Source organism: Rhineura floridana, chromosome 7 (assembly GCF_030035675.1).
Source record: "Rhineura floridana isolate rRhiFlo1 chromosome 7, rRhiFlo1.hap2, whole genome shotgun sequence".
Lineage (NCBI taxonomy): Eukaryota > Metazoa > Chordata > Lepidosauria > Squamata > Rhineuridae > Rhineura > Rhineura floridana.
The window spans coordinates 151,204,469-151,216,997 of NC_084486.1; the positions used below are offsets into that span (position 1 = coordinate 151,204,469).

The 12,529-nt window shown below is 46.0% G+C and overlaps 1 protein-coding gene across 3 annotated transcripts in view; it reads left to right on the top strand.

The window, feature by feature from the left end:
* The window catches only part of LPP (LIM domain containing preferred translocation partner in lipoma), a 226,376-nt gene that overhangs the window by 92,064 nt on the left and 121,783 nt on the right, over window positions 1-12,529 (top strand). For all 3 annotated transcript variants that reach the window (XM_061637614.1, XM_061637615.1, XM_061637616.1), the window contains one exon: window positions 3,360-3,420. The gene's annotated coding sequence lies outside the window, so the exon portion shown is untranslated. The remainder of the gene's footprint in view (window positions 1-3,359; window positions 3,421-12,529) is intronic.

A 12,529-nucleotide genomic window follows, 5' to 3' on the forward strand; every position in this document is an offset into this window, starting at 1 on the left:
ATAAGACTACAAATGGCTACTAGCCACGACGGCTGGGTTCTGCCTGCACTGTTGGAAGCGATATGCTTCTGCATGCCAGTTGCTGGTAATCACAAGAGAGGGGAGCCCTGTTGATCTCAGTGTCCTGCATTAGGGCTTCCCGTATGTATTTGGTTGGCTATGGTGAGAACAGAATGCTGGATTCCATGGGCCTTTGGCCTGATCCAGCATTCCAGTAGGTAAGACCCCTACAGACAGTTCTTAAACTGTAATTTAAGAACCGGTGCCTGAGCGTGCTTTTCCCCTTGTTCTTCCCTGTCCCTTTTCCCTCGTGTCGTGCATTTTACATTGTTAGCCTAAGAGCAGTTATTTAACTTTTGTAAATTGTATTTTGTAAATTGTATTGTTTTATTGATGTATTTTATATTGTATTTTTATATTTGTGTTTTTTGTAAGCCGCCTTGAGGGCCTTTGGCCGAAATGCGGGGTATAAATAAATTATAATACTAATAATAATTACAATGCAGACCAGACACAGGTTGACCACCCCAGTGAGAACGAGGCTTTGGATTGCTCTGTCCTCATAGCGATGAGCAAAGGCAAAGAAGCCACAGTGGGTTACAGATGGTTCATCTTCTGGGTGGTCTGCTGGGCCGCTGACCACAACTTTGCCAGCTAGAACAAAGCTGTCTGGGAGCAATGATGCAGTCACAGGGGTGGTGGAGAGGAAGGCTTCCTTTTCCATAGGAACACAGGAAGCTGTTTTATACTGAGTCATACCCCTTCATCCATCTAGCTCAGTATTGTCTGCACTGACTGGCAGCAGCTGTGCAGGATTTCAGGCAAGAGTCTCTCCCAGCCCTGCCTAGAGAAGCCAGGGATTGAACCTGGGACCACTGAGCTCCATCTTGGTTTCACTGGCATCGATCTTGAAATGGTCTCTGGGCAAGCTAGAATTCATAAAAAAATAGAGTTCTCACAGTGGCCAACCAGATGCTACAAGAAGTGCATAAGTGCAACAGCACTCTCCCCACCTGCAAGGGTCACCCTGGGCTCCTACTGGGAGGAAGGGCAGGATATAAATCAAATATTAAATAAATAAGTGCAACAGCACTCTCCTCTCCTGCAGTTTCCAAGCCTTACAAGGGTATAGTCTCTAAACCCAAGCTATTTTGATGCCACTTCCCTTTGCTTTTGGGGCCTTCAAGAGCCCCCCACTCTTCCCCCAGCTTTAGCATTTAGCAACACCTGCTGCCATAACCCAAGAGCATCCCTCTGTCCATCTGTCCGCCCTTATCCTTGTGTATTGGCCAGTGGTCTCGTTTGGCAACTTAAAAACACGTGTAGCTGAAGCCAGCGGTAGCCATGACAATAAGACATCTCCGGCAGCATTTTCTTCTGAGTCAGTCTTGAAATGCTGACAATTAAACAGAAACAGGACGTGTACGAGACCCGTCAGTCTCCCCTTTGTTGTCTTGACAACTGGGGTATATTTAGAATTGTAACAAGGGGTTTAGTCGCACATTTGCTCGAGCAGGATTTCGTGGCGTGGAAATTGACTGCTGCATTGAGGGGAGGGGGAGAGAGGTGGTGTTAGGAAAATGCCACGTGTTCTCTGAACGCAGCCTTCTCCCCCCCCCCATGGTGTTTCTGGAAGGACCAAAAATTTAATAGTGAGGAGAGATCAGACCTTTCCACATCCTTGGTATTCTTTCGCCTCTTGCAAAGCAATTGTCACAGTTTATTTTCTTTGTCTCTTTGATGATGATAATGATGATAATGTTGATAATTTAAGTATCTTCTCAGTTTCTATCTCCTAGATAGTCAGTGTGGTCTCCTCCAGATGATACCGGCCTCTAGCTCCCATCAGCCCCAGCCACTATTGGCAATGGTCAGGGATGATGGGAGATGTATTCCAACAACATCTGGAAGGCCATAGGTTCCCAATGCCTGGCTTGCAATATGTTGAAAACATCTCTTTGCATTTTCCATAATTACATGATCCATACCTTTGATTTGCATGCCCACTGCCTAGCCCTGTCCAGATTGTTGAACTGGGGTGAGATGTATGAATGCAAAAGGAAGGGTCTCAGTGGCACTTCCTGGCCCTCACCTATGTTCCTCACCTCTAGATATTTTGAATTGGCATCTGCAGAGGGGCCTATGTGGGTAGCCTAGTCTCCAATTCAGGCACGGCGAGCCTCTGTGGCCCTCCAGACATTGCTGAACTACAACTCCCATCATCCTCAGCAGGCGTGGCTAATGGCTAGGAAAGATGGGAGCTGTAGTTCAGCAACAACTGAAGAGCCAAGGTTCTCTACACCTGCTCTGATTGGTTGATCTATGGTCCCTAATCCCCATGGTCCCTGGAGAGGGACCATGAAGGGAGGGAGCAGAGCTCAGGGGTAGAATGTCTGCTTTCCATGCAAGAAGTCCCAGGTTCAGTCATTGGCATCTGCAATCCACCTGCAGTGGTCCAAAGGACCACTTAGTAAGTGATGGGGAAAGAACCTTGAAGAGCTGCTTCCAGTCACAGTAGGCGGCACCAGGCCTAGATAGATGGTGGTGATGATTTATTTCAGGGGTGATGAACCTTTCACTCAGCCCAGTCAGCAGGATTTAATATCCACTTATTCGCTGATGAATGGGGATTAAAGTCTTGTGCAAAATGCCTTTTGAAGCAGCTTGCATGCAAGAGCTTTTTCAAAAAGGCTTTTGCAAAGGCTTTCAAACAGCTACTGCACTCCTGTTTGCTCCAATGTGAGCTCAGGGGCTGTCTTAAAGCCTTTTGCAAGTCTCTCTTTCCCCTCCCCCCATTTAAGTCTCCACTCACAGAGACTTAAAAGGGAAGCACAAGGAGGCTTGGGAGAGGATGTTTGCAAGTCTCCCCACTTTCCATTTAAGTCCATGATCTCAGAGACTTAAAAGGGAACAGATTTTGACAGGTGAGTGGCTCTGTCCACCTGTCAAATTTGGCCAGCAAGGCAGATCCTGATAAGCCAAAAAGGTCCCTCATTCCCGATTTATTTATTAACCATTTTTTTCACAAAAAAACTCAAAAGCAACTTACAGAACTAAACATCAGATCTGATCTGGTTTAAAGCAGCTCCCTGTATTCTCTGCAGCCCTGAAGTTCTCACTTCAAATCAGTGTCTGAAATATTTGCCCTGTTTTCTGTTAGGTGACTGAGATACAAAAAATAAAATAAAATTAGAAAGCACCTAGGTAAACACTTTGTCATTTGGTGTGTTGGGGAATTTGGCAAGTGGGGGTTGGAAGAGAAGATGAATATTAATTTTCCAGAGTCAACAAAGAACCCTTATATGGCACTGAGGACATGATCTTAATGTGGCAATATTTGAATGTGCTTCTACCCTCAGATACACTCAAGAACTGCCGGTTAACTTTGGCCCTCCTGGAGCAAGACCCTTGTATACTGAGGTGAGAAGTGAAGTGAGCCATTGGGGTACCTGCGAAAACAACTGGGCACATCTGTTGCCCCGAGTGGCCTTTTTTGAGTGGAGTTGCCCTAATCATGGTATGGTGTTGCCAGAGCTTGGAAAAGTTACTATTTTGAACTACAGCTCCCATCAGCCCCAGCCAGTATGGCCACTGGATTGGGCTGATGGGAGTTGTAGTTCAAAAAAGCAACTTTTCCAAGCTCTGGGTGTTGCTTCAAGAGACATGGCAAATATATGTTGGGGTTTATTGCTCTTTTCTTTAAAAATGGGGACTTGATTGAATATTGTTTATTGATTATTATACTAGGATGTATTTATGCATTTGGTAGATTTAAATATTCCTTTTCCTGTTGCCACACCAGAGGCAGGTGACAAAATTTGGTACGGCAGGAAACAGCCTTTACCAATATGTTGCTTTCCAGGTGTTTTGGACTATAACTCTCATCAGCCCCAGCCAGCTGTGGTAGTCCAAAACATCCGGAAGGCAACAAGTTGGGAAAGGCTACTGTAAAGCAAAGCAGTTCTGTGCAAATGCTGTAATACATGTGAGGGCCTTTATATGGAATATGATCCTTGATGGACACTTGGTGATCTGGATTTGCCCTCGATTCTCTTGGCTCCTATCAGTTCAAGGACTTTTGGTTGTGAAATGGAGTTTTTAAAATGCAGTTTCTGTAGTCGCAGCTGGGTTTCTATGGCATTGCTGGGTGTCTCAGCTTTTTCAAGTACGCTATCTTGTCATCTGTGCAAGAACCCTGTGAGGTAGGTCAGTAGTATTTCCCCATGATTTGCATCTGGGGGTTTGGGTCGGTGAGGCAGAGAGAGAGCACTTTGTCTAAAGCCACTCAGTAAGTTTATGAGATTTCCTGGACTGTAGCTCAGACTTTTCAGTGTTATGCAAATGTACCGTCATTATGTCGTGGATGTTTAATCCCACTTTTTAGCCAATCGTGCAGGGGTAAGGCACCTCCAGACCTCTATTTCTGCCCCTCGGGACTCTTCCCTCCCATCCCACACTTCTCACAGGCCCTGACTTCCTTGAGTGCTTGTCCCTGGCTAGAATGTGTATTTATTTAACTGTGATGATGCCTGGATAAAGGACAGTGTGCACATGGGTCTGTGCATGTGTAGAAAACTCCAACTTTTGTGTGGCTGAAACTGTAGCCGGCTGTACAAAGGTATGAACTGTATCCATCTTCTGCCTCCATGTGCCCCTGGTCCCACCCATCAGTGGCATGCATGCCCGATAGGTTGGCCATGAGTTAATGTGGCCCTTGGGATGAAAAAGTTTCCTTATTCCTGCAATAGAGGATGCAGCATATAACCTGTGGTGATATCACAGTGATTTCAAGGATGTTTTAACAGCATGGAGGAAACTGCCAGCAGCAGGATATTGATAAGCTGTTTGGGTTATTCCAGGGAAGTAAGTGGTCAATTTGTCTGCGGGAAACAAAATGGTCCTGGAGGCCGAGTCGTGTTAGAAGTGTGTGTGTGTGTGGGAGCGAATAGGGAATTTCTCTGATTAATTTGAATTAATTTGCTCTCAAGGTAAGAAATGTGAAATGTGGTGCATGCTGCAAAGCACTATAGGAATTTGACTGATACATAATTTGTGCTTGAATTGAAAATGCAGCAGCTCATTGTCTTAGCTTGACGGGGCTCTTTGCAGGCAGAGCAAAAAGAGGTCTGGCAGACATGCAGTGCAGTCTGTTGCATGTTTACTTGAAAGTAAGTCCCACAGTGCTCAGTAGGCTTACTTCCAGGTAGGGATGGGGGCAATTTGATTCAGTTCTCATTTCAAGCCGAATCTATGAAATTCACACTTTCTGAAACAATATGAGAACCAAAACAAAACCATCCTTCAATATCCGCACTTATCCGAATTTTGCAATGCAGTTCTCTAACCAAATAATGTTTACCAAAATGTATATATTAGGGGACAGTGTGCATAAAATGAATATATTAGTAAAAATAACTTACAAAAATGCATTATATTAACAGTAATTGCCTGCAAACATGTGAAGTCGTCAAAATAACATACAAAAATGTATTTATTAAGAGAAATTCACACTAAAATGCTGAAGAATTTTCCTGAGGATTTTTTTTATAAAATGCAAATTGCTGCAGAAATGTGGAAAACTGAATTTAAGATTGGAAAAATGAAAAACTGAGAGAGCCCAAACTAACAGATATTTTCATCCCTACTCCCAGGTAAAGGTGCATATGTTTGCAAGGTTAAATCTGACATTCCACACATTTTGAATTAGCTGGGGTTAGAGCCAGTGTGGTCCCTACGTGTCATGGGATGAGGAGGCTGGCTCAGGTGGGAGATGAAGGATGGAAGGGGCAGATCTGATCCACAGAGCACGATCCACCAGGAAGTTGCACCAGGAGTTCCTTGAAACAGCCAGGATGCTGTGCAGGGTAACCTTTTGTTGGACTCAGTTCCATTCTAATAGATGGGTGTCATTTGCGCCACCTTGATGTTTTGGGCCTGGCTGGGCAAGCTGTCTTATTATCCTTTCTCTTTCAAATGACCCTGAGCTCCTGCCACCCCTCTCTTCTTCCTTTCCGGCCTGCAGATCACGAAGAATGTCAGGTGGGATTTCAGCATCCTGTTTACCACAAACAGTTGTGGACGTTAATAAAGGGCGAGATGGAGAGAGGCAGGCAGGGAATTAAAAATAGTGCGTCAGAATCTGGTTCAAGGCCTGCTCTTCCTAGTTGCCGGGATACAGACGCTTTTAAATGGCTCTGTTGCTTTTGATAATTTTGCTCTCTCGAAGCCAGCTCTGGGCCAGGTACGAATGAAGTAGCCACCGATAGCAATGGCCTGTTGTCGTGTCAGTTGCTTCTGTCCTTTCTTTGTGTTTTTTGTAATGACCCTTATGTTGGCTACATCACCTTTCCCAACCTGGTGCCTTCCAGATGTCTTGTTGCTGCGGTGATGGGAGTTGTAGTCCAAGGCATCTGGAGGGCACCAGCTTGTGGAAGGCTGTCTTAAAAGCTAAGAATCTTCACTGGAAATTGCAGGCAGAAGCTGCCTTATTTTATTTAAATCCTCTGCCTCTTCATAAATGTTCTGAGCCTGCTTGCAAATAAAAATAGGAGCATAAAGCTCAACATAAATCAGTGAATCATAAACAAAGATAAAAGTAGGATCAAAGAGGACTAAAAGCAATGTGGCAGCAATGAAACGGCCTGGTTGAAATCTAGAAGCAACAGCAATGAAACAAGAAGCATTTAAAAAATGCTTCTGGAAATGAAACTCATTTTGCTTGGCACTAGAAACTCAAGAGGATAGGTACAGGGGGCATGGACCTTGGGAGGGCATTCCTCAGATGTGGAGCCACCACAAAAAAAGGCCTGTTTCCAAGTTTCCACTTGCCTAACCTCAGCAGATGGGTAAACGTGGAATAGGGCCCAACCAGACAATTTCAAAGCGCATGTACTGTAACATTATACGAGAGTGCAATCTGAGTACATGACAGTTGAATCAACCAAGTTCTTTGTGTGTAATGACAGCAGGTACCTGTGGTGGGTGTAATGTGTGAGGAAGCCTACTGGCAGCTTTGTGTAGGAACAGGGCATAGAATGGCCACAAGCTTAACATTGAGCTATACTTGGAAACACAAAGGAAACCAATAAAGCTGTCTTTTGTTTTCCTATGGAGAGACATGACTCTCGTAACTCACTTAGCTGCTCGTGTTTCAACCAGTAGATGTTCCCGACATGTCTTCAAGGGCAGCCCAATGTACATAGCATTGCAGTAATCAAGTTTGTTGTATTACTAGGGCATGGATCATGGCTGGCCTACCTCTGTCTCCGAGGGTTGCAGTTGACACACCTGCTTAAAATGGTCGACGATGCTTCATGTCTCTGAGGCCACTTGGGCATTCAAAGAGAGGGACAGATTTAATAGCACTGCAAATCAGATTAGGAAGAGGAAGTGCAACCCCTTCCAGAAGAAATGGAACCCCTCCTGCCATGTCACCCGCCTGTCATGACCCTGGGGCCGGATCCCCCTCCTTCAGGGAATGACATTGAGGACTAGGAGTCAGACGAGGCATTGTCTGCAAGGCCAGCCCCAGAACCATTTCTGCTAGACAAGCGTATAGAGCCAATGCCTCTGCAGACCCAAGGACGCTGCATTGCCATCCTCTAACTCAGAAGACTTCCCTGCAGAAGCCCCGGTACAGCCAGAGGCAATCCCACTGTCAGAGTAAAAGAGTGCTGGAGTGGACTGGGGAAGAGCCACAGCTCAGTGGTAGAGCATCTGCTTTGCATGCAGGTTCAATCCCCAATGGCTTCTCCAGGTACGGCTGGGAGAGACCCCTGTCTTACTCCCTGGAGAGCCGCTGCCAGTCAGTGTAGACAGTACTGAGCTAGATGGATCGATGGTCTGTCTCAGTATAAGGCAGCTTAATGTGTTGCTGTGTAACTGAAGAAGTACGTTTCACTGAAGGTGGATCTTGCAATTGGGACAGAACTGCTGCTGGTATATAAGGCATTCAGCTAGAGTGCCTTGCTGTGGAGGTCTGTGCTTGCCGTAGAACATCGCCAAGCAAACATCCATCTAGATTCGATTTATTGACCCTCATGCAGTCTGTTTCTGACCCCTCAGGAGCCTTTTCAGCACCTTCACCATTTCACCTGATTCTGACGGAAATGGGGATAGGGGACAGCGATAGCCAGAGCTGGGCATCATCAGCTTGTTGATGACGTCTCACTTCAAGTCTCTGAATGGCTTCTCTCACTGACTATGTGTAGATATTGAAAAGCACAGCAGACAGAAGAGTCCTGCCGAACCCAGTCACTTAAATGCAACCATGCAGATTAATGGCCTCCCAGAACCACCTTCTGGAGCTGAGCTAGGGACAACCACTGAGCTTGCTGCCACCAGCTCCCATCCTGGCCAACCAGTCCAGACATACGCCATGTTCAATGGCACCAAAAGCTACTGAAGATCCTGGAGAATTAGCAGGAACACACTTTCCCCCCTCCCTTTCCTTTGCTCAGTGCAAGCCATCCATCAGGGCAATTGAAGTTTCAGCATCACACCTGGGCCTGTAGCCAGACTAAAATGGATCTAGATGGTTACTGTTGTCCTCAGGTATCTGGAGTCACATAGCAGCTACCTGCTCAAGCACCTTGCTTAGGAAGGGGATTTAAGTGACTGTCCAAAAGTCTAGATTATTCTCAGGGTCCAATGAGAGTTTCTTTGGGAGTTGCTGTTCAGCCACCTTCTTCAAGGCCACACTCTCAGGAAGACATTTTGTACCACTGGAAGGTAGCTAGGTCATCCTTCTCATGAAAGACTAGGGTAGAGGAAACCGGTGGGAGGCAGACCATACCAGAATAGGATGGATGGACACACCCTCTGGGACTAGTATGAGAAAAGGGCCCTTATTGCACTGTTTGGGTCTGTAGATCACTAACAGATCTTTGAAACTTCCAGGGATTGACCAGTGGATGTAGTTAAATCAGCAGGAGAGATCTTGTTGTTGCCGGACTCTGGCTCCCATCAGCTTCAGCCAACGTGGTCAAAGGCCGGGTACTGTGGGAGTTGGAGTCTAGCAACACCATGTTGGACTCCTACTGGGAGGAAGGGCGGGATATAATAATAATAATAATAATAATAATAATAATAATAATAATAATAATAATGATAGATAGATAGATAGACAGACAGACAGACAGATACATAGATAGACAGATAGATAGATAGATAGATAGATAGATAGATAGATAGATAGATAGATAGATAGATAGATAGATAGATAGATAGATAGATAGATAGATAGATAGATAATGAGAGAAACCAAGCTTCTGTAGAGCCACAGATTTGCCTACCCCCAAGTTAAAAGGCTTTCAAGGAGCAGAACTATGAATGTGTCTCTGTCTGGTGGCCTGGATAACTGTTTCCAGCCAGGGCAGCCAGGGCTGTACTGGATGGACCAACTAGGTTGACTCTTGTGTACACTGGCTTCATCTGCTCAAGCAGAAAGGACTATTTTTTATTTACAGAAGCTTTGTGAACTGGGCAGCCTGCCATTCAGAAAGCTGCTCACAAGAACATCACGAGAGCCCTACAGCTGGGTCAGGCCAAAGGGGGCCCATCTAGTCCAGCATCCTGTTCTCACAGTGGCCAACCAGAAGCCTGTGGAGAGACCGCAAGCAGGACCTGAGTGTAACAGCACTCTCCCCTCTTGCGGGTTTCCAGCAACTGGTATTTGGAAGCACACTGCCTCCAACAGTTGGACCCAGGTTCAAGTACAGGGAATCTGTTTAGGCACAAAACGTGATCCAGAGACAAGCTCAGGTAACAGTCCAAGGTCAGGGAGGTTGCAGGGAGTCCAGGCAAGGTGCAGCTTAGTTTGGGAACAGGAAGCCAGAGATCTGTGGTGTTTCCAGCAACAGGAAGTCTTGAGAGAGAAACTTTATGTACTCTGGCCTCCTAGATCACACCCAAACCACATCTGGTGGTGGTAAAGGAGTTTCAGGGATTGCTTGCTCACGAGGAGACCCCTGACCCTGGGTCCATAGACACATGCAATGCTGTAGTTTTGGCTCTAGGGATGGAAATGTTTGTCAATTTCAGTTCCCTCAGTTTCTCATTTTTCCAACCCTAAATTCAGTTCTCCGTGTTTCTGCAGCTACCATGCAAACGTATCCTTCATCACTCATGAGCCTCCAGTCTTTTTCCTTCTGCGTGTTTTGGCTCCTTGCAGCCAGGACAGCATTGCAGAAGCATCCCATTTGAACTGCTCTGTTCTGCATGTGATTTCCACCCTCCCGGCCCCCTCCCCCTCCACCAACCGCCATCTCCAAAAATACATCTTGCTCAGTGGCTCACGACTAACAAAATATTTTTGTTTCCTTTTCCTGAAAGCATATGGGGAGCTCCGGGGAAGCATATGGGCCTTTTCAGGAAAACATATTGGTGAATGGACAAATTAGAGTAGTTGCCAATCTGCCTTGGATGTCTGGCTAGACCACCACGACGACTCTGCTTAGATCTCCTGCAAGACTTCCCAAAGTGGCAGGCAGGCAGGCTGATGGATGAGAGCTCCACACACCATGGCAGCAGAGGCGCGCTGGAATCTGCACTTACATGTTAAAGAACGGTGCAAAGATGCAGGAGGCGTGATTTTTGCCTCTGTTGTGCGGTGATGGACTGCTGTGGTAGATTGGGCCTATAGAAGGATATCAGATTAGTTAGGATTCGGATGGAGGAGCAGTTCGGTTTAGTTTGCATTTAAGGGTGAATTGATGCAATTTGCACTTCCCAAACTGTTTGGCGTGCCGAAATGCAGCCCTCCTTAAAATCTTGCACTTCTCTGGATTTTTCAATGGAGTTCTCCGGTCAAGTAACATCTTTACAAAATGCATCTACTAGGGTAAAGTCTGCATCAAAATGCATGTATTAATGAAAATACCAATTAAAATATGCATCATATTAGAGCAAATTGCTGGCAAAAATGTATTTGTTAGGGGAAATGACATTAAGAAGTAGCATAAAAATTGCATTAAAATGCTGATCAATTTTTGTGAGGACTTTCAACAAATAAATAAATTGCAAACTAATGCATAGAACTGAGTTCAAGATTATAAACATTAGAAATGGAGAGAAACCAACATTGATCACATCAGCCCATCCCTATTCAAGATGTAAAAGGCAACTGAATGATGGGCCTGAGGCAGGGTTGAGCAGGCCTTGTCAGCACTCGGGGGAACCAGAGAAAAAGCACAAAAGACTTCAGGCTTGTTGGATCCACTCCATTTATGTTTTACTAGAACCCCAAGATCTACCAACCAGAACCAGATGTGAAAGACACACAGTTAGGATTAAAGAACAGGGGGCGTCTGAGCATGTTCTGTCCCCAGGAATTTGTTTGGAGTACCCAAAATGCGCTGAGCTCACAGTCCTTTCATATAAAATCCACTCCTGGTTAGCTCTCTGCATACGAGCACCCTGATTTAGGTGGAGAAGCTTGTTTTCTTGTTGTTGTTTTTAAATAGTTGGGAGGCAAAAGCTGTTGCTGGTTTACTGCACATCATCTCCAGGTCTTCAGGGAAGGGTCCTAGCTCAGTGGGTAGAGTGTCTACTTTGCATGTAGAAGGCCCTAGGTTGAATCGTTGACATCTCTTGGTAGGACTGGGAGGGACCCCTGTCGGAAACCCCAGAGAGCTGCTGCCAGTCAGTGTAGACAATGCTGAGCTAGATGGACCAATGGTCTGACTCAGTGTAAGGCGGCTTCAAATGTCCCTAGCAGTAGATCCCAAGTCTGCCCATCCAATGGCCAGGCAGGGTGTAGAGCTCCGCGTTGGAGCAATGTCTGTAGCCTGAGAGAGGCAGAGGGAGGGAGCAGAGTGGGCCCAAAAGCAAGTGAGAAGGATGCAGAATTCCTCTTGGATCCACCATGGCCACCGCTCTGGAGTGCGCCACCCTATCGCCTTATTTTTCTCTGCCAGCTCCAGCTTCTGGGTAATGTACAGATCTGTGCTCCAAGAAGCATCATGCAGATAGGTTTCTTGAAGAGACAAAGAGCAAGGAAGGAGTGTAGGTCAGTGGTAGAGCATCTGCCCAGAGCTTGGAAAAGTTACTTTTTTGAACGACAACTCCCATCAGCCCCAGCCAGCATGGCCACTGGATTGGGCTGATGGGAGTTGTAGTTCAAAAAAAGTAACTTTTCCAAGCCCTGTGCCTTGCATACAGAATGTCTCACGTTCAATCCCAGCATCTCCAGGTAGGGTTGAGAGAGTTTCCTGACTGAAAACCTGGAGAGCCGCTGCCAGTCAGTGTAGACAGTACTGAGCTAGATGAACCAATGGTCTGACTTGGCATAAGGCCGCTTCCTGTGTTCCTTGAGAGTTTTGGTATTTAAAGGACTGTCGGCTTCAGGTCCCTCCACCATGGGGAGTTTGGGCAGGGTTAGGGTAAAAGGAGCAGGGGCTTCTCAGTGGTGGCATCAACACTGCAGATTGCTCTCCCTAAGAAAGCCTGCTGGGCCTTATCATTGCTTTCTTTTTGTGGCCACATCACAACCTGGTTGTTACAGCAATGGGCAAAGGTTGTAGTTCTGTTT